The 25,943-nt window shown below is 29.3% G+C and overlaps 1 protein-coding gene across 2 annotated transcripts in view; it reads left to right on the forward strand.

Annotated features, from left to right (window-relative positions):
- The window catches only part of atrnl1b (attractin-like 1b), a 159,955-nt gene that overhangs the window by 67,277 nt on the left and 66,735 nt on the right, over positions 1-25,943 (forward strand). The window lies entirely within an intron of this gene.

Genomic DNA, 25,943 nt, shown 5'->3' on the forward strand with positions numbered 1-25,943 from the left:
CAGAGCAAGTCTTAGGTCTGTTAATTTGTTAAATCAGTCTGAAATAAATCAGCAGCCTGCCTTCACTAATTCCCTCAGCGTCTTTGATACACCGCATGACCCGCTCTTTTTGGATTAGTAAGTAGGTGCTAAAGCATTCGGCTGAGAATTGTGACTGGTGTCCTCAGCACTCCAGCGTATCATGTCCCCTAATCTCATCTTTAAAATGTGTCTCAAAAAAAAAAACAAGAACTTTGTGTGGATGAGATGGAAAATTGTATGTCTGCTTATTGAAATGAAAATACAAGTTACAGGTTTTCCACTTACTTTACATTTACTCCAGCAAGACACTGCCAGGCAAGCAAGCAAGCTGCTTGTAGTTTGTCTCTTGTGGGTGTGTAGGATCATGTTACATTGTGATTATGTACTGTCCAGCATATATTTTTTTCTTATAATTTTTCTAGCTGCAATGAGAAACAGTAGTAGATAGACTAATCGCTAACATATAACTATTAATAGCCCCCCTGTAGTTGAGCACAAATGAAATAAAGCACAAATAGAGTAGAAATGGCTTGTCTGAATTACATTGTTAGCTTATTGCACTAGCTAAATACACTCAACTAGAGGCACTTTTTGATGCTTCCTTCCAGGCTTTTTCACTCTTTCTTATGTCGTCACATATAACAGGATGAAATGAAACTGTGGTTATAAGCTTTTTGTGTATCGAAAAGTAAATGGAATCTAATTGCAGGTAGAAACAGATGTTGGGATTGGGAATCAGATCGAGGGTCTGAAAAGAAAAACATCGTCCCACATCACAGCCAAGCAAGCCGTTTAGATTTCCAGCTTGTCATCCTTAATGTGCACAATTTTGAGAAGGTCTCAAGCCAGATGTCGCTTGCTACACACGCCTTTTGTCGCTTGCAGTTGAAATTATATTTATACTTCGAAAATAAATGGTGGCCTGTTGCTTGCTGAAGTGTGGCTTATACCACAGCAATTCACCAACAATGGCATTTCTTTTTATTCATTAGGGAACAGCTTGTCCTGCTTTTTAGCAGCTCGTGGCTGTGTTATGTTGTGGAGCGTCTGTTAAACCAGATAGTTTCTTTTATCACTTGTGTTGTAGGTGTTATTTCTCTTGAAGTTAATAAGACAGCAAAAAGCAGCTTGTCACATAACTGTGAAAACCACAAAGTCCCCTGTCCTGAAGTCTCTCTATAGCAGAATAGCTAAAGGAGCACTTTTATCTCCACACACTAAAACTGACTAAAGTCCTTTCATAAATGTATAGCTCTGGTTATGTGTAGAGTATATTAGTTTTTACATAAATAATAATTTAAAAAGCATCTACCATACAGGTTCCTGTCAATGACCTGTTACTATAGAAATCATAACTTAGTAGAGTGCAGTAATATATATACTTGTGATTTACCTTGTAGCTGATAGCATGTTAGAGAAAATGAATCCGCACAAGCACACAGGATTATTATTTACTTCCTGCTGTCACTGCTGTCTCTCTCTCTCTGTGTTTTCCCTTTCACATATCTTTTGTCTTTCTTTCTTTTTTTTTTTTTTACGTAAACAGTGTGTGAAGGCAATCTTGCTTTCATCCAGCTGTCATGAATTCCACATTGAAATTGATGTGATTTTATGGAGAATACTGGATATGTCCAATTCTATTTTCTGTTTCCGTCTCCATCTGCTGTATCTCACTTGGTTTGTTCTTCATAACTTGTATTAAAACAAGCTTTCAGAAGAACTAGTCTAATTTCAGTGGCGGTGCATGTTTGAGTGGTACAGGTTCCTGACAGTGAGAGGTGTGGTGGTAGAGTGGGCAGTGTTTCTTTCAATAGTACTCTCAGGAAACTGCAGACATAGTCAACAGACTTCGGGAGAGATCGAATCACAGACCCTGGAGCTATGAGAAAGAAACAGAAGAGAGTATTAGTGTTAAAAACAGACTAGAGTATTAGTGTTAAAAACAGACTAGAGTATTAGTGTTAAAAACAGAAGAGAGTATTAGTGTTAAAAACAGAAGAGAGTATTAGTGTTAAAAACAGACTAGAGTATTAGTGTTAAAAACAGACTAGAGTATTAGTGTTAAAAACAGACTAGAGTATTAGTGTTAAAAACAGACGAGAGTATTAGTGTTAAAAACAGACTAGAGTATTAGTGTTAAAAACAGACGAGAGTATTAGTGTTAAAAACAGACTAGAGTATTAGTGTTAAAAACAGACGAGAGTATTAGTGTTAAAAACAGACTAGAGTATTAGTGTTAAAAACAGACTAGAGTATTAGTGTTAAAAACAGAAGAGAGTATTAGTGTTAAAAACAGACTAGAGTATTAGTGTTAAAAACAGAAGAGAGTATTAGTGTTAAAAACAGACTAGAGTATTAGTGTTAAAAACAGACTAGAGTATTAGTGTTAAAAACAGAAGAGAGTATTAGTGTTAAAAACAGACTAGAGTATTAGTGTTAAAAACAGAAGAGAGTATTAGTGTTAAAAACAGACTAGAGTATTAGTGTTAAAAACAGAAGAGAGTATTAGTGTTAAAAACAGACTAGAGTATTAGTGTTAAAAACAGAAGAGAGTATTAGTGTTAAAAACAGACTAGAGTATTAGTGTTAAAAACAGACCAGAGTATTAGTGTTAAAAACAGAAGAGAGTATTAGTGTTAAAAACAGACGAGAGTATTAGTGTTAAAAACAGAAGAGAGTATTAGTGTTAAAAACAGAAGAGAGTATTAGTGTTAAAAACAGAAGAGAGTATTAGTGTTAAAAACAGACTAGAGTATTAGTGTTAAAAACAGACTAGAGTATTAGTGTTAAAAACAGAAGAGAGTATTAGTGTTAAAAACAGAAGAGAGTATTAGTGTTAAAAACAGACTAGAGTATTAGTGTTAAAAACAGAAGAGAGTATTAGTGTTAAAAACAGACTAGAGTATTAGTGTTAAAAACAGAAGAGAGTATTAGTGTTAAAAACAGACCAGAGTATTAGTGTTAAAAACAGACCAGAGTATTAGTGTTAAAAACAGAAGAGAATTAGTGTTAAAAACAGAAGAGAGTATTAGTGTTAAAAACAGACCAGAGTATTAGTGTTAAAAACAGACCAGAGTATTAGTGTTAAAAACAGAAGAGAATTAGTGTTAAAAACAGACTAGAGTATTAGTGTTAAAAACAGAAGAGAGTATTAGTGTTAAAAACAGACTAGAGTATTAGTGTTAAAAACAGACTAGAGTATTAGTGTTAAAAACAGACTAGAGTATTAGTGTTAAAAACAGACGAGAGTATTAGTGTTAAAAACAGACTAGAGTATTAGTGTTAAAAACAGAAGAGAATTAGTGTTAAAAACAGAAGAGAGTATTAGTGTTAAAAACAGACTAGAGTATTAGTGTTAAAAACAGAAGAGAGTATTAGTGTTAAAAACAGTCCAGCGTATTAGTGTTAAAAACAGACCAGCGTATTAGTGTTAAAAACAGACTAGAGTATTAGTGTTAAAAACAGAAGAGAGTATTAGTGTTAAAAACAGACGAGAGTATTAGTGTTAAAAACAGAAGAGAGTATTAGTGTTAAAAACAGACCAGCGTATTAGTGTTAAAAACAGACCAGCGTATTAGTGTTAAAAACAGACTAGAGTATTAGTGTTAAAAACAGACCAGAGTATTAGTGTTAAAAACAGAAGAGAGTATTAGTGTTAAAAACAGAAGAGAGTATTAGTGTTAAAAACAGACCAGAGTATTAGTGTTAAAAACAGACCAGAGTATTAGTGTTAAAAACAGAAGAGAGTATTAGTGTTAAAAACAGAAGAGAGTATTAGTGTTAAAAACAGAAGAGAGTATTAGTGTTAAAAACAGAAGAGAGTATTAGTGTTAAAAACAGAAGAGAGTATTAGTGTTAAAAACAGAAGAGAGTATTAGTGTTAAAAACAGAAGAGAGTATTAGTGTTAAAAACAGAAGAGAGTATTAGTGTTAAAAACAGAAGAGAGTATTAGTGTTAAAAACAGAAGAGAGTATTAGTGTTAAAAACAGAAGAGAGTATTAGTGTTAAAAACAGACTAGAGTATTAGTGTTAAAAACAGACTAGAGTATTAGTGTTAAAAACAGACTAGAGTATTAGTGTTAAAAACAGAAGAGAGTATTAGTGTTAAAAACAGAAGAGAGTATTAGTGTTAAAAACAGAAGAGAGTATTAGTGTTAAAAACAGAAGAGAGTATTAGTGTTAAAAACAGAAGAGAGTATTAGTGTTAAAAACAGACTAGAGTATTAGTGTTAAAAACAGACTAGAGTATTAGTGTTAAAAACAGACGAGAGTATTAGTGTTAAAAACAGACGAGAGTATTAGTGTTAAAAACAGACTAGAGTATTAGTGTTAAAAACAGACTAGAGTATTAGTGTTAAAAACAGACTAGAGTATTAGTGTTAAAAACAGAAGAGAGTATTAGTGTTAAAAACAGACTAGAGTATTAGTGTTAAAAACAGACTAGAGTATTAGTGTTAAAAACAGAAGAGAGTATTAGTGTTAAAAACAGAAGAGAGTATTAGTGTTAAAAACAGACTAGAGTATTAGTGTTAAAAACAGAAGAGAGTATTAGTGTTAAAAACAGACTAGAGTATTAGTGTTAAAAACAGACTAGAGTATTAGTGTTAAAAACAGACTAGAGTATTAGTGTTAAAAACAGAAGAGAGTATTAGTGTTAAAAACAGAAGAGAGTATTAGTGTTAAAAACAGAAGAGAGTATTAGTGTTAAAAACAGAAGAGAGTATTAGTGTTAAAAACAGACCAGAGTATTAGTGTTAAAAACAGACCAGAATATTAGTGTTAAAAACAGACCAGAGTATTAGTGTTAAAAACAGACGAGAGTATTAGTGTTAAAAACAGAAGAGAGTATTAGTGTTAAAAACAGAAGAGAGTATTAGTGTTAAAAACAGAAGAGAGTATTAGTGTTAAAAACAGAATAGAGTATTAGTGTTAAAAACAGACTAGAGTATTAGTGTTAAAAACAGAAGAGAGTATTAGTGTTAAAAACAGACTAGAGTATTAGTGTTAAAAACAGAAGAGAGTATTAGTGTTAAAAACAGAAGAGAGTATTAGTGTTTAAAAACAGAAAAGAGTATTAGTGTTAAAAACAGAAGAGAGTATTAGTGTTAAAAACAGAAGAGAGTATTAGTGTTAAAAACAGACTAGAGTATTAGTGTTAAAAACAGAAGAGAGTATTAGTGTTAAAAACAGAAGAGAGTATTAGTGTTAAAAACAGACTAGAGTATTAGTGTTAAAAACAGAAGAGAGTATTAGTGTTAAAAACAGACTAGAGTATTAGTGTTAAAAACAGAAGAGAGTATTAGTGTTAAAAACAGACTAGAGTATTAGTGTTAAAAACAGAAGAGAGTATTAGTGTTAAAAACAGACTAGAGTATTAGTGTTAAAAACAGAAGAGAGTATTAGTGTTAAAAACAGAAGAGAGTATTAGTGTTAAAAACAGACTAGAGTATTAGTGTTAAAAACAGACTAGAGTATTAGTGTTAAAAACAGAAGAGAGTATTAGTGTTAAAAACAGAAGAGAGTATTAGTGTTAAAAACAGACTAGAGTATTAGTGTTAAAAACAGACTAGAGTATTAGTGTTAAAAACAGAAGAGAGTATTAGTGTTAAAAACAGAAGAGAGTATTAGTGTTAAAACAGAAGAGAGTATTAGTGTTAAAAACAGAAGAGAGTATTAGTGTTAAAAACAGAAGAGAGTATTAGTGTTAAAAACAGACTAGAGTATTAGTGTTAAAAACAGAAGAGAGTATTAGTGTTAAAAACAGAAGAGAGTATTAGTGTTAAAAACAGACCAGCGTATTAGTGTTAAAAACAGACTAGAGTATTAGTGTTAAAAACAGACTAGAGTATTAGTGTTAAAAACAGACTAGAGTATTAGTGTTAAAAACAGAAGAGAGTATTAGTGTTAAAAACAGACTAGAGTATTAGTGTTAAAAACAGAAGAGAGTATTAGTGTTAAAAACAGAAGAGAGTATTAGTGTTAAAAACAGAAGAGAGTATTAGTGTTAAAAACAGACTAGAGTATTAGTGTTAAAAACAGACTAGAGTATTAGTGTTAAAAACAGACTAGAGTATTAGTGTTAAAAACAGACTAGAGTATTAGTGTTAAAAACAGACTAGAGTATTAGTGTTAAAAACAGACTAGAGTATTAGTGTTAAAAACAGAAGAGAGTATTAGTGTTAAAAACAGACTAGAGTATTAGTGTTAAAAACAGAAGAGAGTATTAGTGTTAAAAACAGACTAGAGTATTAGTGTTAAAAACAGAAGAGAGTATTAGTGTTAAAAACAGACTAGAGTATTAGTGTTAAAAACAGAAGAGAGTATTAGTGTTAAAAACAGACTAGAGTATTAGTGTTAAAAACAGACGAGAGTATTAGTGTTAAAAACAGACCAGCGTATTAGTGTTAAAAACAGACTAGAGTATTAGTGTTAAAAACAGAAGAGAGTATTAGTGTTAAAAACAGAAGAGAATTAGTGTTAAAAACAGAAGAGAGTATTAGTGTTAAAAACAGAAGAGAGTATTAGTGTTAAAAACAGAAGAGAGTATTAGTGTTAAAAACAGACGAGAGTATTAGTGTTAAAAACAGACGAGAGTATTAGTGTTAAAAACAGAAGAGAGTATTAGTGTTAAAAACAGAAGAGAGTATTAGTGTTAAAAACAGAAGAGAGTATTAGTGTTAAAAACAGACGAGAGTATTAGTGTTAAAAACAGACGAGAGTATTAGTGTTAAAAACAGAAGAGAGTATTAGTGTTAAAAACAGAAGAGAGTATTAGTGTTAAAAACAGACGAGAGTATTAGTGTTAAAAACAGAAGAGAGTATTAGTGTTAAAAACAGAAGAGAGTATTAGTGTTAAAAACAGACGAGAGTATTAGTGTTAAAAACAGAAGAGAGTATTAGTGTTAAAAACAGAAGAGAGTATTAGTGTTAAAAACAGAAGAGAGTATTAGTGTTAAAAACAGAAGAGAGTATTAGTGTTAAAAACAGAAGAGAATTAGTGTTAAAAACAGAAGAGAGTATTAGTGTTAAAAACAGAAGAGAGTATTAGTGTTAAAAACAGAAGAGAGTATTAGTGTTAAAAACAGAAGAGAATTAGTGTTAAAAACAGAAGAGAGTATTAGTGTTAAAAACAGAAGAGAGTATTAGTGTTAAAAACAGACGAGAGTATTAGTGTTAAAAACAGACTAGAGTATTAGTGTTAAAAACAGAAGAGAGTATTAGTGTTAAAAACAGAAGAGAGTATTAGTGTTAAAAACAGAAGAGAGTATTAGTGTTAAAAACAGAAGAGAGTATTAGTGTTAAAAACAGAAGAGAGTATTAGTGTTAAAAACAGAAGAGAATTAGTGTTAAAAACAGAAGAGAGTATTAGTGTTAAAAACAGAAGAGAGTATTAGTGTTAAAAACAGACGAGAGTATTAGTGTTAAAAACAGACTAGAGTATTAGTGTTAAAAACAGAAGAGAGTATTAGTGTTAAAAACAGAAGAGAGTATTAGTGTTGAAAACAGACTAGAGTATTAGTGTTAAAAACAGACGAGAGTATTAGTGTTAAAAACAGACTAGAGTATTAGTGTTAAAAACAGAAGAGAGTATTAGTGTTAAAAACAGAAGAGAGTATTAGTGTTAAAAACAGAAGAGAGTATTAGTGTTAAAAACAGAAGAGAATTAGTGTTAAAAACAGAAGAGAGTATTAGTGTTAAAAACAGAAGAGAGTATTAGTGTTAAAAACAGACGAGAGTATTAGTGTTAAAAACAGACTAGAGTATTAGTGTTAAAAACAGAAGAGAGTATTAGTGTTAAAAACAGAAGAGAATTAGTGTTAAAAACAGAAGAGAGTATTAGTGTTAAAAACAGAAGAGAGTATTAGTGTTGAAAACAGACTAGAGTATTAGTGTTAAAAACAGACTAGAGTATTAGTGTTAAAAACAGAAGAGAGTATTAGTGTTAAAAACAGAAGAGAGTATTAGTGTTGAAAACAGACTAGAGTATTAGTGTTAAAAACAGACGAGAGTATTAGTGTTAAAAACAGACTAGAGTATTAGTGTTAAAAACAGAAGAGAGTATTAGTGTTAAAAACAGAAGAGAGTATTAGTGTTGAAAACAGACGAGAGTATTAGTGTTAAAAACAGACGAGAGTATTTGTGTTAAAAACAGACTAGAGTATTAGTGTTAAAAACAGAAGAGAGTATTAGTGTTAAAAACAGAAGAGTATTAGTGTTAAAAACAGAAGAGAGTATTAGTGTTAAAAACAGAAGAGAGTATTAGTGTTAAAAACAGAAGAGAGTATTAGTGTTAAAAACAGAAGAGAGTATTAGTGTTAAAAACAGAAGAGAGTATTAGTGTTAAAAACAGAAGAGAGTATTAGTGTTAAAAACAGAAGAGAATTAGTGTTAAAAACAGAAGAGAGTATTAGTGTTAAAAACAGAAGAGAATTAGTGTTAAAAACAGAAGAGAGTATTAGTGTTAAAAACAGAAGAGAATTAGTGTTAAAAACAGAAGAGAGTATTAGTGTTAAAAACAGAAGAGAGTATTAGTGTTGAAAACAGACTAGAGTATTAGTGTTAAAAACAGAAGAGAGTATTAGTGTTAAAAACAGAAGAGAGTATTAGTGTTAAAAACAGAAGAGAGTATTAGTGTTAAAAACAGAAGAGAATTAGTGTTAAAAACAGAAGAGAGTATTAGTGTTAAAAACAGAAGAGAGTATTAGTGTTAAAAACAGACGAGAGTATTAGTGTTAAAAACAGACTAGAGTATTAGTGTTAAAAACAGAAGAGAGTATTAGTGTTAAAAACAGAAGAGAGTATTAGTGTTGAAAACAGACTAGAGTATTAGTGTTAAAAACAGACGAGAGTATTAGTGTTAAAAACAGACGAGAGTATTAGTGTTAAAAACAGACTAGAGTATTAGTGTTAAAAACAGAAGAGAGTATTAGTGTTAAAAACAGAAGAGAGTATTAGTGTTAAAAACAGAAGAGAGTATTAGTGTTAAAAACAGAAGAGAATTAGTGTTAAAAACAGAAGAGAGTATTAGTGTTAAAAACAGAAGAGAGTATTAGTGTTAAAAACAGACGAGAGTATTAGTGTTAAAAACAGACGAGAGTATTAGTGTTAAAAACAGAAGAGAGTATTAGTGTTAAAAACAGAAGAGTATTAGTGTTAAAAACAGAAGAGAGTATTAGTGTTAAAAACAGAAGAGAGTATTAGTGTTGAAAACAGACTAGAGTATTAGTGTTAAAAACAGACTAGAGTATTAGTGTTAAAAACAGAAGAGAGTATTAGTGTTAAAAACAGAAGAGAGTATTAGTGTTGAAAACAGACTAGAGTATTAGTGTTAAAAACAGACGAGAGTATTAGTGTTAAAAACAGACTAGAGTATTAGTGTTAAAAACAGAAGAGAGTATTAGTGTTAAAAACAGAAGAGAGTATTAGTGTTGAAAACAGACGAGAGTATTAGTGTTAAAAACAGACGAGAGTATTTGTGTTAAAAACAGACTAGAGTATTAGTGTTAAAAACAGACTAGAGTATTAGTGTTAAAAACAGACTAGAGTATTAGTGTTAAAAACAGACTAGAGTATTAGTGTTAAAAACAGACTAGAGTATTAGTGTTAAAAACAGAAGAGAGTATTAGTGTTAAAAACAGACTAGAGTATTAGTGTTAAAAACAGAAGAGAGTATTAGTGTTAAAAACAGAAGAGAGTATTAGTGTTAAAAACAGACTAGAGTATTAGTGTTAAAAACAGACTAGAGTATTAGTGTTAAAAACAGAAGAGAGTATTAGTGTTAAAAACAGAAGAGAGTATTAGTGTTAAAAACAGACTAGAGTATTAGTGTTAAAAACAGACTAGAGTATTAGTGTTAAAAACAGAAGAGAGTATTAGTGTTAAAAACAGAAGAGAGTATTAGTGTTAAAACAGAAGAGAGTATTAGTGTTAAAAACAGAAGAGAGTATTAGTGTTAAAAACAGAAGAGAGTATTAGTGTTAAAAACAGACTAGAGTATTAGTGTTAAAAACAGAAGAGAGTATTAGTGTTAAAAACAGAAGAGAGTATTAGTGTTAAAAACAGAAGAGAGTATTAGTGTTAAAAACAGACTAGAGTATTAGTGTTAAAAACAGACTAGAGTATTAGTGTTAAAAACAGACTAGAGTATTAGTGTTAAAAACAGAAGAGAGTATTAGTGTTAAAAACAGACTAGAGTATTAGTGTTAAAAACAGAAGAGAGTATTAGTGTTAAAAACAGAAGAGAGTATTAGTGTTAAAAACAGAAGAGAGTATTAGTGTTAAAAACAGACTAGAGTATTAGTGTTAAAAACAGACTAGAGTATTAGTGTTAAAAACAGACTAGAGTATTAGTGTTAAAAACAGACTAGAGTATTAGTGTTAAAAACAGAAGAGAGTATTAGTGTTAAAAACAGACTAGAGTATTAGTGTTAAAAACAGAAGAGAGTATTAGTGTTAAAAACAGAAGAGAGTATTAGTGTTAAAAACAGACTAGAGTATTAGTGTTAAAAACAGACTAGAGTATTAGTGTTAAAAACAGAAGAGAGTATTAGTGTTAAAAACAGAAGAGAGTATTAGTGTTAAAAACAGACTAGAGTATTAGTGTTAAAAACAGACTAGAGTATTAGTGTTAAAAACAGAAGAGAGTATTAGTGTTAAAAACAGAAGAGAGTATTAGTGTTAAAACAGAAGAGAGTATTAGTGTTAAAAACAGAAGAGAGTATTAGTGTTAAAAACAGAAGAGAGTATTAGTGTTAAAAACAGACTAGAGTATTAGTGTTAAAAACAGAAGAGAGTATTAGTGTTAAAAACAGAAGAGAGTATTAGTGTTAAAAACAGAAGAGAGTATTAGTGTTAAAAACAGACTAGAGTATTAGTGTTAAAAACAGACTAGAGTATTAGTGTTAAAAACAGACTAGAGTATTAGTGTTAAAAACAGAAGAGAGTATTAGTGTTAAAAACAGACTAGAGTATTAGTGTTAAAAACAGAAGAGAGTATTAGTGTTAAAAACAGACCAGAGTATTAGTGTTAAAAACAGAAGAGAGTATTAGTGTTAAAAACAGAAGAGAGTATTAGTGTTAAAAACAGAAGAGAGTATTAGTGTTAAAAACAGACTAGAGTATTAGTGTTAAAAACAGAAGAGAGTATTAGTGTTAAAAACAGACTAGAGTATTAGTGTTAAAAACAGAAGAGAGTATTAGTGTTAAAACAGACTAGAGTATTAGTGTTAAAAACAGAAGAGAGTATTAGTGTTAAAAACAGACTAGAGTATTAGTGTTAAAAACAGACGAGAGTATTAGTGTTAAAAACAGACCAGCGTATTAGTGTTAAAAACAGACTAGAGTATTAGTGTTAAAAACAGAAGAGAGTATTAGTGTTAAAAACAGAAGAGAATTAGTGTTAAAAACAGAAGAGAGTATTAGTGTTAAAAACAGAAGAGAGTATTAGTGTTAAAAACAGAAGAGAGTATTAGTGTTAAAAACAGACGAGAGTATTAGTGTTAAAAACAGACGAGAGTATTAGTGTTAAAAACAGAAGAGAGTATTAGTGTTAAAAACAGAAGAGAGTATTAGTGTTAAAAACAGAAGAGAGTATTAGTGTTAAAAACAGACGAGAGTATTAGTGTTAAAAACAGACGAGAGTATTAGTGTTAAAAACAGAAGAGAGTATTAGTGTTAAAAACAGAAGAGAGTATTAGTGTTAAAAACAGACGAGAGTATTAGTGTTAAAAACAGAAGAGAGTATTAGTGTTAAAAACAGAAGAGAGTATTAGTGTTAAAAACAGACGAGAGTATTAGTGTTAAAAACAGAAGAGAGTATTAGTGTTAAAAACAGAAGAGAGTATTAGTGTTAAAAACAGAAGAGAGTATTAGTGTTAAAAACAGAAGAGAGTATTAGTGTTAAAAACAGAAGAGAATTAGTGTTAAAAACAGAAGAGAGTATTAGTGTTAAAAACAGAAGAGAGTATTAGTGTTAAAAACAGAAGAGAGTATTAGTGTTAAAAACAGAAGAGATTAGTGTTAAAAACAGAAGAGAGTATTAGTGTTAAAAACAGAAGAGAGTATTAGTGTTAAAAACAGACGAGAGTATTAGTGTTAAAAACAGACTAGAGTATTAGTGTTAAAAACAGAAGAGAGTATTAGTGTTAAAAACAGAAGAGAGTATTAGTGTTAAAAACAGAAGAGAGTATTAGTGTTAAAAACAGAAGAGAGTATTAGTGTTAAAAACAGAAGAGAGTATTAGTGTTAAAAACAGAAGAGAATTAGTGTTAAAAACAGAAGAGAGTATTAGTGTTGAAAACAGACGAGAGTATTAGTGTTAAAAACAGAAGAGAGTATTAGTGTTAAAAACAGAAGAGAGTATTAGTGTTAAAAACAGAAGAGAGTATTAGTGTTAAAAACAGAAGAGAGTATTAGTGTTAAAAACAGAAGAGAGTATTAGTGTTAAAAACAGAAGAGAGTATTAGTGTTAAAAACAGAAGAGAGTATTAGTGTTAAAAACAGAAGAGAGTATTAGTGTTAAAAACAGAAGAGAGTATTAGTGTTAAAAACAGAAGAGAGTATTAGTGTTAAAAACAAAGAGAGTATTAGTGTTAAAAACAGAAGAGAGTATTAGTGTTAAAAACAGAAGAGAGTATTAGTGTTAAAAACAGAAGAGAGTATTAGTGTTAAAAACAGAAGAGAGTATTAGTGTTAAAAACAGAAGAGAGTATTAGTGTTGAAAACAGACTAGAGTATTAGTGTTAAAAACAGACTAGAGTATTAGTGTTAAAAACAGAAGAGAGTATTAGTGTTAAAAACAGAAGAGAGTATTAGTGTTGAAAACAGACTAGAGTATTAGTGTTAAAAACAGACGAGAGTATTAGTGTTAAAAACAGACTAGAGTATTAGTGTTAAAAACAGAAGAGAGTATTAGTGTTAAAAACAGAAGAGAGTATTAGTGTTGAAAACAGACGAGAGTATTAGTGTTAAAAACAGACGAGAGTATTTGTGTTAAAAACAGACTAGAGTATTAGTGTTAAAAACAGAAGAGAGTATTAGTGTTAAAAACAGAAGAGTATTAGTGTTAAAAACAGAAGAGAGTATTAGTGTTAAAAACAGAAGAGAGTATTAGTGTTAAAAACAGAAGAGAGTATTAGTGTTAAAAACAGAAGAGAGTATTAGTGTTAAAAACAGAAGAGAGTATTAGTGTTAAAAACAGAAGAGAGTATTAGTGTTAAAAACAGAAGAGAATTAGTGTTAAAAACAGAAGAGAGTATTAGTGTTAAAAACAGAAGAGAATTAGTGTTAAAAACAGAAGAGAGTATTAGTGTTAAAAACAGAAGAGAATTAGTGTTAAAAACAGAAGAGAGTATTAGTGTTAAAAACAGAAGAGAGTATTAGTGTTGAAAACAGACTAGAGTATTAGTGTTAAAAACAGAAGAGAGTATTAGTGTTAAAAACAGAAGAGAGTATTAGTGTTAAAAACAGAAGAGAGTATTAGTGTTAAAAACAGAAGAGAGTATTAGTGTTGAAAACAGACTAGAGTATTAGTGTTAAAAACAGACTAGAGTATTAGTGTTAAAAACAGAAGAGAGTATTAGTGTTAAAAACAGAAGAGAGTATTAGTGTTAAAAACAGAAGAGAGTATTAGTGTTAAAAACAGAAGAGAGTATTAGTGTTAAAAACAGAAGAGAGTATTAGTGTTAAAAACAGAAGAGAGTATTAGTGTTAAAAACAGAAGAGAGTATTAGTGTTAAAAACAGAAGAGAGTATTAGTGTTAAAAACAGAAGAGAGTATTAGTGTTAAAAACAGAAGAGAGTATTAGTGTTAAAAACAGAAGAGAGTATTAGTGTTAAAAACAGAAGAGAGTATTAGTGTTAAAAACAGAAGAGAGTATTAGTGTTAAAAACAGAAGAGAGTATTAGTGTTAAAAACAGACTAGAGTATTAGTGTTAAAAACAGAAGAGAGTATTAGTGTTAAAAACAGACTAGAGTATTAGTGTTAAAAACAGAAGAGAGTATTAGTGTTAAAAACAGACTAGAGTATTAGTGTTAAAAACAGACTAGAGTATTAGTGTTAAAAACAGACCAGAGTATTAGTGTTAAAAACAGAAGAGAGTATTAGTGTTAAAAACAGAAGAGAGTATTAGTGTTGAAAACAGACGAGAGTATTAGTGTTAAAAACAGACGAGAGTATTAGTGTTAAAAACAGACTAGAGTATTAGTGTTAAAAACAGACTAGAGTATTAGTGTTAAAAACAGAAGAGAGTATTAGTGTTAAAAACAGAAGAGAGTATTAGTGTTAAAAACAGAAGAGAATTAGTGTTAAAAACAGAAGAGTATTAGTGTTGAAAACAGACTAGAGTATTAGTGTTAAAAACAGAAGAGAGTATTAGTGTTAAAAACAGAAGAGAGTATTAGTGTTAAAAACAGACTAGAGTATTAGTGTTGAAAACAGACGAGAGTATTAGTGTTAAAAACAGAAGAGAATTAGTGTTAAAAACAGAAGAGAGTATTAGTGTTAAAAACAGACTAGAGTATTAGTGTTAAAAACAGACCAGAGTATTAGTGTTAAAAACAGAAGAGAGTATTAGTGTTAAAAACAGACCAGCGTATTAGTGTTAAAAACAGACTAGAGTATTAGTGTTAAAAACAGACTAGAGTATTAGTGTTAAAAACAGACTAGAGTATTAGTGTTAAAAACAGACTAGAGTATTAGTGTTAAAAACAGACCAGAGTATTAGTGTTAAAAACAGAAGAGAGTATTAGTGTTAAAAACAGACGAGAGTATTAGTGTTAAAAACAGACTAGAGTATTAGTGTTAAAAACAGACTAGAGTATTAGTGTTAAAAACAGAAGAGAGTATTAGTGTTAAAAACAGACTAGAGTATTAGTGTTAAAAACAGAAGAGAGTATTAGTGTTAAAAACAGAAGAGAGTATTAGTGTTAAAAACAGACCAGAGTATTAGTGTTAAAAACAGACCAGAGTATTAGTGTCAAAATCAGACTAGAGTATTAGTGTTAAAAACAGACTAGAAGTATTAGTGTTAAAAACAGACTAGAGTATTAGTGTTAAAAACAGAGAGAGTATTAGTGTTAAAAACAGAAGAGAGTATTAGTGTTAAAAACAGACCAGAGTATTAGTGTTAAAAACAGACTAGAGTATTAGTGTTAAAAACAGACCAGTATTAGTGTTAAAAACAGAAGAGAGTATTAGTGTTAAAAACAGACTAGAGAGTATTAGTGTTAAAAACAGACTTAGAGTATTAGTGTTAAAAACAGAAGAGAGTATTAGTGTTAAAAACAGAAGAGAGTATTAGTGTTAAAAACAGACTGGAGTATTAGTGTTAAAAACAGACTAGAGTATTAGTGTTAAAAACAGAAGAGAGTATTAGTGTTAAAAACAGAAGAGAGTATTAGTGTTAAAAACAGACTAGAGTATTAGTGTTAAAAACAGAAGAGAGTATTAGTGTTAAAAACAGAAGAGAGTATTAGTGTTAAAAACAGAAGAGAGTATTAGTGTTAAAAACAGAAGAGAGTATTAGTGTTAAAAACAGACTGGAGTATTAGTGTTAAAAACAGACTAGAGTATTAGTGTTAAAAACAGAAGAGAGTATTAGTGTTAAAAACAGAAGAGAGTATTAGTGTTAAAAACAGAAGAGAGTATTAGTGTTAAAAACAGACTAGAGTATTAGTGTTAAAAACAGACTAGAGTATTAGTGTTAAAAACAGACTAGAGTATTAGTGTTAAAAACAGACTAGAGTATTAGTGTTAAAAACAGACTAGAGTATTAGTGTTAAAAACAGACTAGAGTATTAGTGTTAAAAACAGACTAGAGAGTATTAGTGTTAAAAACAGAAGAGAGTATTAGTGTTAAAAACAGACTAGAGTATTAGTGTTAAAAACAGAAGAGAGTATTAGTGTTAAAAACAGAAGAGAGTATTAGTGTTAAAAACAGACTAGAGTATTAGTGTTAAAAACAGACTAGAGTATTAGTGTTAAAAACAGAAGAGAGTATTAGTGTTAAAAACAGAAGAGAGTATTAGTGTTAAAAACAGAAGAGAGTATTAGTGTTAAAAACAGAAGAGAGTATTAGTGTTAAAAACAGAAGAGAGTATTAGTGTTAAAAACAGAAGAGAGTATTAGTGTTAAAAACAGAAGAGAATTAGTGTTAAAAACAGAAGAGAGTATTAGTGTTAAAAACAGAAGAGAATTAGTGTTAAAAACAGAAGAGAGTATTAGTGTTGAAAACAGACTAGAGTATTAGTGTTAAAAACAGACTAGAGTATTAGTGTTAAAAACAGAAGAGAGTATTAGTGTTAAAAACAGAAGAGAGTATTAGTGTTAAAAACAGACTAGAGTATTAGTGTTAAAAACAGAAGAGAGTATTAGTGTTAAAAACAGAAGAGAGTATTAGTGTTGAAAACAGACTAGAGTATTAGTGTTAAAAACAGAAGAGAGTATTAGTGTTAAAAACAGAAGAGAGTATTAGTGTTAAAAACAGAAGAGAGTATTAGTGTTAAAAACAGAAGAGAGTATTAGTGTTGAAAACAGACTAGAGTATTAGTGTTAAAAACAGACTAGAGTATTAGTGTTAAAAACAGAAGAGAGTATTAGTGTTAAAAACAGAAGAGAGTATTAGTGTTAAAAACAGAAGAGAGTATTAGTGTTAAAAACAGAAGAGAGTATTAGTGTTAAAAACAGAAGAGAGTATTAGTGTTAAAAACAGAAGAGAGTATTAGTGTTAAAAACAGAAGAGAGTATTAGTGTTAAAAACAGAAGAGAGTATTAGTGTTAAAAACAGACTAGAGTATTAGTGTTAAAAACAGAAGAGAGTATTAGTGTTAAAAACAGAAGAGAGTATTAGTGTTAAAAACAGAAGAGAGTATTAGTGTTAAAAACAGAAGAGAGTATTAGTGTTAAAAACAGAAGAGAGTATTAGTGTTAAAAACAGAAGAGAGTATTAGTGTTAAAAACAGAAGAGAGTATTAGTGTTAAAAACAGACTAGAGTATTAGTGTTAAAAACAGAAGAGAGTATTAGTGTTAAAAACAGACTAGAGTATTAGTGTTAAAAACAGAAGAGAGTATTAGTGTTAAAAACAGACTAGAGTATTAGTGTTAAAAACAGACTAGAGTATTAGTGTTAAAAACAGAAGAGAGTATTAGTGTTAAAAACAGAAGAGAGTATTAGTGTTAAAAACAGAAGAGAGTATTAGTGTTAAAAACAGACCAGAGTATTAGTGTTAAAAACAGACGAGTATTAGTGGTAAAAACAGAAGAGAATTAGTGTTAAAAACAGAAGAGCGTATTAGTGTTAAAAACAGACTAGAGTATTAGTGTTAAAAACAGACTAGAGTATTAGTGTTAAAAACAGAAGAGAGTATTAGTGTTAAAAACAGAAGAGAGTATTAGTGTTAAAAACAGAAGAGAGTATTAGTGTTAAAAACAGAAGAGAGTATTAGTGTTAAAAACAGACTAGAAGTATTAGTGTTAAAAACAGAAGAGAGTATTAGTGTTAAAAACAGAAGAGAGTATTAGTGTTAAAAACAGAAGAGAGTATTAGTGTTAAAAACAGAAGAGAATTAGTGTTAAAAACAGAAGAGAGTATTAGTGTTAAAAACAGAAGAGAGTATTAGTGTTAAAAACAGACGAGAGTATTAGTGTTAAAAACAGACTAGAGTATTAGTGTTAAAAACAGAAGAGAGTATTAGTGTTAAAAACAGAAGAGAATTAGTGTTAAAAACAGAAGAGAGTATTAGTGTTAAAAACAGAAGAGAGTATTAGTGTTGAAAACAGACTAGAGTATTAGTGTTAAAAACAGACTAGAGTATTAGTGTTAAAAACAGACCAGAGTATTAGTGTTAAAAACAGAAGAGAGTATTAGTGTTAAAAACAGACCAGCGTATTAGTGTTAAAAACAGACTAGAGTATTAGTGTTAAAAACAGACTAGAGTATTAGTGTTAAAAACAGACTAGAGTATTAGTGTTAAAAACAGACTAGAGTATTAGTGTTAAAAACAGACCAGAGTATTAGTGTTAAAAACAGAAGAGAGTATTAGTGTTAAAAACAGACCAGCGTATTAGTGTTAAAAACAGACTAGAGTATTAGTGTTAAAAACAGACTAGAGTATTAGTGTTAAAAACAGAAGAGAGTATTAGTGTTAAAAACAGACTAGAGTATTAGTGTTAAAAACAGAAGAGAGTATTAGTGTTAAAAACAGAAGAGAGTATTAGTGTTAAAAACAGACCAGAGTATTAGTGTTAAAAACAGACCAGAATATTAGTGTTAAAAACAGACCAGAGTATTAGTGTTAAAAACAGACGAGTATTAGTGTTAAAAACAGAAGAGAGTATTAGTGTTAAAAACAGAAGAGAGTATTAGTGTTAAAAACAGACTGGAGTATTAGTGTTAAAAACAGACTAGAGTATTAGTGTTAAAAACAGAAGAGAGTATTAGTGTTAAAAACAGAAGAGAGTATTAGTGTTAAAAACAGACTAGAGTATTAGTGTTAAAAACAGAAGAGAGTATTAGTGTTAAAAACAGACGAGAGTATTAGTGTTAAAAACAGAAGAGAGTATTAGTGTTAAAAACAGAAGAGAGTATTAGTGTTAAAAACAGACTGGAGTATTAGTGTTAAAAACAGACTAGAGTATTAGTGTTAAAAACAGAAGAGAGTATTAGTGTTAAAAACAGAAGAGAGTATTAGTGTTAAAAACAGAAGAGAGTATTAGTGTTAAAAACAGACTAGAGTATTAGTGTTAAAAACAGACTAGAGTATTAGTGTTAAAAACAGACTAGAGTATTAGTGTTAAAAACAGACTAGAGTATTAGTGTTAAAAACAGAAGAGAGTATTAGTGTTAAAAACAGACTAGAGTATTAGTGTTAAAAACAGAAGAGAGTATTAGTGTTAAAAACAGAAGAGAGTATTAGTGTTAAAAACAGACTAGAGTATTAGTGTTAAAAACAGACTAGAGTATTAGTGTTAAAAACAGAAGAGAGTATTAGTGTTAAAAACAGAATAGTATTAGTGTTAAAAACAGAAGAGAGTATTAGTGTTAAAAACAGAAGAGAGTATTAGTGTTAAAAACAGAAGAGAGTATTAGTGTGAAAAACAGAAGAGAGTATTAGTGTTAAAAACAGAAGAGAGTATTAGTGTTAAAAACAGAAGAGAGTATTAGTGTTAAAAACAGAAGAGAATTAGTGTTAAAAACAGAAGAGAGTATTAGTGTTAAAAACAGAAGAGAATTAGTGTTAAAAACAGAAGAGAGTATTAGTGTTGAAAACAGACTAGAGTATTAGTGTTAAAAACAGACTAGAGTATTAGTGTTAAAAACAGAAGAGAGTATTAGTGTTAAAAACAGAAGAGAGTATTAGTGTTAAAAACAGAAGAGAATTAGTGTTAAAAACAGAAGAGAGTATTAGTGTTAAAAACAGAAGAGAGTATTAGTGTTGAAAACAGACTAGAGTATTAGTGTTAAAAACAGAAGAGAGTATTAGTGTTAAAAACAGAAGAGAGTATTAGTGTTAAAAACAGAAGAGAGTATTAGTGTTAAAAACAGAAGAGAGTATTAGTGTTGAAAACAGACTAGAGTATTAGTGTTAAAAACAGACTAGAGTATTAGTGTTAAAAACAGAAGAGAGTATTAGTGTTAAAAACAGAAGAGAGTATTAGTGTTAAAAACAGAAGAGAGTATTAGTGTTAAAAACAGAAGAGAGTATTAGTGTTAAAAACAGAAGAGAGTATTAGTGTTAAAAACAGAAGAGAGTATTAGTGTTAAAAACAGAAGAGAGTATTAGTGTTAAAAACAGAAGAGAGTATTAGTGTTAAAAACAGAAGAGAGTATTAGTGTTAAAAACAGACTAGAGTATTAGTGTTAAAAACAGAAGAGAGTATTAGTGTTAAAAACAGAAGAGAGTATTAGTGTTAAAAACAGAAGAGAGTATTAGTGTTAAAAACAGAAGAGAGTATTAGTGTTAAAAACAGAAGAGAGTATTAGTGTTAAAAACAGAAGAGAGTATTAGTGTTAAAAACAGAAGAGAGTATTAGTGTTAAAAACAGACTAGAGTATTAGTGTTAAAAACAGAAGAGAGTATTAGTGTTAAAAACAGACTAGAGTATTAGTGTTAAAAACAGAAGAGAGTATTAGTGTTAAAAACAGACTAGAGTATTAGTGTTAAAAACAGACTAGAGTATTAGTGTTAAAAACAGAAGAGAGTATTAGTGTTAAAAACAGAAGAGAGTATTAGTGTTAAAAACAGAAGAGAGTATTAGTGTTAAAAACAGACCAGAGTATTAGTGTTAAAAACAGACGAGAGTATTAGTGTTAAAAACAGAAGAGTATTAGTGTTAAAAACAGAAGAGCGTATTAGTGTTAAAAACAGACTAGAGTATTAGTGTTAAAAACAGACTAGAGTATTAGTGTTAAAAACAGAAGAGAGTATTAGTGTTAAAAACAGAAGAGAGTATTAGTGTTAAAAACAGAAGAGAGTATTAGTGTTAAAAACAGAAGAGAGTATTAGTGTTAAAAACAGACTAGAGTATTAGTGTTAAAAACAGAAGAGAGTATTAGTGTTAAAAACAGAAGAGAGTATTAGTGTTAAAAACAGAAGAGAGTATTAGTGTTAAAAACAGAAGAGAGTATTAGTGTTGAAAACAGACTAGAGTATTAGTGTTAAAAACAGACTAGAGTATTAGTGTTAAAAACAGAAGAGAGTATTAGTGTTAAAAACAGACTAGAGTATTAGTGTTAAAAACAGACGAGAGTAGTGTTGAAAACAGACGAGAGTATTAGTGTTAAAAACAGAAGAGAGTATTAGTGTTAAAAACAGAAGAGAGTATTAGTGTTAAAAACAGAAGAGAATTAGTGTTAAAAACAGAAGAGAGTATTAGTGTTGAAAACAGACGAGAGTATTAGTGTTAAAAACAGAAGAGAGTATTAGTGTTAAAAACAGACTAGAGTATTAGTGTTAAAAACAGAAGAGAGTATTAGTGTTAAAAACAGAAGAGAGTATTAGTGTTAAAAACAGAAGAGTATTAGTGTTAAAAACAGAAGAGAGTATTAGTGTTGAAAACAGACGAGAGTATTAGTGTTAAAAACAGACTAGAGTATTAGTGTTAAAAACAGAAGAGAGTATTAGTGTTAAAAACAGAAGAGAGTATTAGTGTTAAAAACAGACTAGAGTATTAGTGTTAAAAACAGAAGAGAGTATTAGTGTTAAAAACAGAAGAGAGTATTAGTGTTAAAAACAGAAGAGAGTATTAGTGTTAAAAACAGAAGAGAGAGTATTAGTGTTAAAAACAGACTAGAGTATTAGTGTTAAAAACAGAAGAGAGTATTAGTGTTAAAACAGAGAAGAGAGTATTAGTGTTAAAAACAGACTAGAGTATTAGTGTTAAAAACAGAAAGTATTAGTGTTAAAAACAGACTAGAGTATTAGTGTTAAAAACAGAAGAGAGTATTAGTGTTAAAAACAGACTAGAGTATTAGTGTTAAAAACAGACTAGAGTATTAGTGTTAAAAACAGAAGAGAGTATTAAGTGTTAAAAACAGAAGAGAGAGTATTAGTGTTAAAAACAGGCAGAGAGTATTAGTGTTAAAAACAGGCGAGAGTATTAGTGTTAAAAACAGAAAGAGAATTAGTGTTAAAAACAGAAAAGAAGCGTATTAGTGTTAAAAACAGACTAGAGTATTAGTGTTAAAAACAGAAGAGAGAGTATTAGTGTTAAAAACAGACTAGAGTATTAGTGTTAAAAACAGACTAGAGTATTAGTGTTAAAAACAGACTAGAGTATTAGTGTTAAAAACAGAAGAGAGTATTAGTGTTAAAAACAGAAGAGAGTATTAGTGTTAAAAACAGAAGAGAGTATTAGTGTTAAAAAACAGACTAGAGTATTAGTGTTAAAAACAGGAAAGAGTATTAGTGTTAAAAACAGAGAAGAGAATTAGTGTTAAAAACAGAAGAGCGTATTAGTGTTAAAAACAGACTAGAGTATTAGTGTTAAAAACAGAAGAGAGTATTAGTGTTAAAAACAGACTAGAGTATTAGTGTTAAAAACAGACCAAGAGTATTAGTGTTAAAAACAGACTAGAGTATTAGTGTTATTTAAAAACAGAAGAGAGTATTAGTGTTAAAAACAGACTAGAGTATTGAGTGTTAAAAACAGAAGAGAGTATTAGTGTTAAAAACAGACTAGAGTATTAGTGTTAAAAACAGACTAGAAGTATTAGTGTTAAAAACAGAAGAGAGTATTAGTGTTAAAAACAGAAGAGAGTATTAGTGTTAAAAACAGACCAGCGTATTAGTGTTAAAAACAGAAGAGAGTATTAGTGTTAAAAACAGACTAGAGTATTAGTGTTAAAAACAGACCAGAGTATTAGTGTTTACAAACAGACCAGAGTATTAGTGTTAAAAACAGAAGAGAGTATTAGTGTTAAAAACAGACTAGAGTATTAGTGTTAAAAACAGAAGAGAGTATTAGTGTTAAAAACAGACTAGAGTATTAGTGTTAAAAACAGACTAGAGTATTAGTGTTAAAAACAGACAGAAGGTATTAGTGTTAAAAACAGACTAGAGTATTAGTGTTAAAAACAGAGAGAGTATTAGTGTTAAAAACAGAAAGTGTTAAAAACAGAAGAGAGAGTAATTAGTGTTAAAAACAGACAGAAAGTATTAGTGTTAAAAACAGAAGAGAGTATTAGTGTTAAAAACAGACTAGAGTATTAGTGTTAAAAACAGAAGAGAGTATTAGTGTTAAAAACAGGCGAGAGTATTAGTGTTAAAAACAGAAGAGAGTATTAGTGTTAAAAACAGAAATTGAGTATTAGTGTTAAAAACAGAAAGAGAGTATTAGTGTTAAGAAACAGAAGAGAGTATTAGTGTTAAAAACAGAAAGAGAGTATTAGTGTTAAAAACAGAAGAGAGTATTAGTGTTAAAAACAGAAGAGAGTATTAGTGTTAAAAACAGACTAGAGTATTAGTGTGTTAAAAACAGACAGAGAGAGTATTAGTGTTAAAAACAGACTAGAGTATTAGTGTTAAAAACAGACTAGAGTATTAGTGTTAAAAACAGAAGAGAGTATTAGTGTTAAAAACAGACTAGAGTATTAGTGTTAAAAACAGAAGAGAGTATTAGTGTTAAAAACAGAAGAGAGTATTAGTGTTAAAAACAGACTAGAGAGTATTAGTGTTAAAAACAGACTAGAGTATTAGTGTTAAAAACAGAAGAGAGTATTAGTGTTAAAAACAGAAGAGAGTATTAGTGTTAAAAACAGAGAGAGTATTAGTGTTAAAAACAGAAGAGAGTATTAGTGTTAAAAACAGAACAGAGAGTATTGAGTGTTAAAAACAGAAGAGAGTATTAGTGTTAAAAACAGACTAGAGAGTATTAGTGTTAAAAACAGAAGAGAGTATTAGTGTTAAAAACAGACTAGAGTATTAGTGTTAAAAACAGACCAGAGTATTAGTGTTAAAAACAGAAGAAGAGTATTAGTGTTAAAAACAGAAGAGAGTATTAGTGTTAAAAACAGACTAAGAGTATTAGTGTTAAAAACAGACTAGAGTATTAGTGTTAAAAACAGAAGAGAGAGTATTAGTGTTAAAAACAGAAGAGAGTATTAGTGTTAAAAACAGAAGAGAGTATTAGTGTTAAAAACAGAAGAGAGTATTAGTGTTAAAAACAGAAGAGAGTATTAGTGTTAAAAACAGACTAGAGTATTAGTGTTAAAAACAGACTAGAGTATTAGTGTTAAAAACAGAAGAGAGTATTAGTGTTAAAAACAGACTAGAGTATTAGTGTTAAAAACAGAAGAGAGTATTAGTGTTAAAAACAGAAGAGAGTATTAGTGTTAAAAACAGACTAGAAGTATTAGTGTTAAAAACAGAAGAGAGTATTAGTGTTAAAAACAGACTAGAGTATTAGTGTTAAAAACAGACTAAGTATTAGTGTTAAAAACAGACTAGAGTATTAGTGTTTAAAAACAGAAGAGAGTATTAGTGTTAATAACAGAAGAAAGTATTAGTGTTAAAAACAGACTAGAGTATTAGTGTTAAAAACAGACTAGAGTATTGAGTGTTAAAAACAGACTAGAGTATTAGTGTTAAAAACAGAAGAGAGTATTAGTGTTAAAAACAGAAGAGAGTATTAGTGTTAAAAACAGAACAGTATTAGTGTTAAAAACAGAAGAGAGTATTAGTGTTAAAAAACAGAAGAGAGTATTAGTGTTAAAAAGAGAAGAGAGTTTTAGTGTTAAAAACAGAAGAGTATTAGTGTTAAAAACAGAAGAGAGTATTAGTGTTAAAAACAGAGAGAGTATTAGTGTTAAAAACAGACTAGAGTATTAGTGTTAAAAACAGACTAGAGTATTAGTGTTAAAAACAGAAGAGAGTATTAGTGTTAAAACAGACTAGAGTATTAGTGTTAAAAACAGAAGAGAGTATTAGTGTTAAAAACAGACTAGAGTATTAGTGTTAAAAACAGAAGAGAGTATTAGTGTTAAAAACAGAAGAGAGTATTAGTGTTAAAAACAGAAGAGAAGTATTAGTGTTAAAAACAGACTAGAGTATTAGTGTTAAAAACAGACTAGAGTATTAGTGTTAAAAACAGACTAGAGTATTAGTGTTGAAAACAGAAGAGAGGATTAGGGTTAAAAACAGACTAGAGTATTAGTGTGTTAAAAACAGAAGAGAGTATTAGTGTTAAAAACAGACTAGAGTATTAGTGTTAAAAACAGACTAAGAGTATTAGTGTTAAAAACAGAAGAGTATTAGTGTTAAAAACAAGAGTATTAGTGTTAAAAACAGAAAGAGAGTATTAGTGTTAAAAACAGACTAGAAGTATTAGTGTTAAAAACAGAAGAGAGAGTATTAGTGTTAAAAACAGAAGAGAGTATTGAGTGTTAAAAACAGAAGAGAGTATTAGTGTTAAAAACAGAAGAGAGTATTAGTGTTAAAAACAGACTAGAAGTATTAGTGTTAAAAACAGAAGACTAGAGTATTTAGTGTTAAAAACAGAAGAGAGTATTAGTGTTAAAAACAGACTAGAGTATTAGTGTTAAAAACAGACTAGAGTATTAGTGTTAAAAACAGAAGAGAGTATTGAGTGTTAAAAACAGACTAGAGTATTAGTGTTAAAAACAGACTAGAGTATTAGTGTTAAAAACAGAAGAGAGTATTAGTGTTAAAAACAGACTAGAGTATTAGTGTTAAAAACAGAAGAAGTATTAGTGTTAAAAACAGAAGAGAGTATTAGTGTTAAAAACAGAAGAGAGTATTAGTGTTAAAAACAGGAGAGAGTATTAGTGTTAATAAGAAGATAGTATTAGTGTTAAAAACAGAAGAGAGTATTAGTGTTAAAAACAGACTAGAGTATTAGTGTTAAAAACAGAAGAGAGTATTAAGTGTTAAAAACAGACTAGAGTATTAGTGTTTAAAAACAGAAGAAAGTATTGAGTGTTAAAAACAGAAGAGAGTATTAGTGTTAAAAACAGAAGAGAGTATTAGTGTTAAAAACAGACTAGAGAGTATTAGTGTTAAAAACAGACTAGAGAGTATTAGTGTTAAAAACAGAAGGAGAGTATTAGTGTTAAAAACAGACTAGAGAGTATTAGTGTTAAAAACAGAAGAGAGTATTAGTGTTAAAAACAGACTAGAGTATTAGTGTTAAAAACAGAAGAGAGTATTAGTGTTAAAAACAGAAGAGAGTATTAGTGTTAAAAACAGAAGAGAGTATTAGTGTTAAAAACAGAAGAGAGTATTAGTGTTAAAAACAAGACTAGAGTATTAGTGTTAAAAACAGAAGAAGAGTAATGAGTGTTAAAAACAGAAGAGGAAATTAGTGTTAAAAACAGACTAGAGTATTAGTGTTAAAAACAGAGAGAGTATTAGTGTTAAAAACAGAAGAGAGTATTAGTGTTAAAAACAGACTAGAGTATTAGTGT

Source organism: Hemibagrus wyckioides, linkage group LG13 (assembly GCF_019097595.1).
Source record: "Hemibagrus wyckioides isolate EC202008001 linkage group LG13, SWU_Hwy_1.0, whole genome shotgun sequence".
NCBI lineage: Eukaryota > Metazoa > Chordata > Actinopteri > Siluriformes > Bagridae > Hemibagrus > Hemibagrus wyckioides.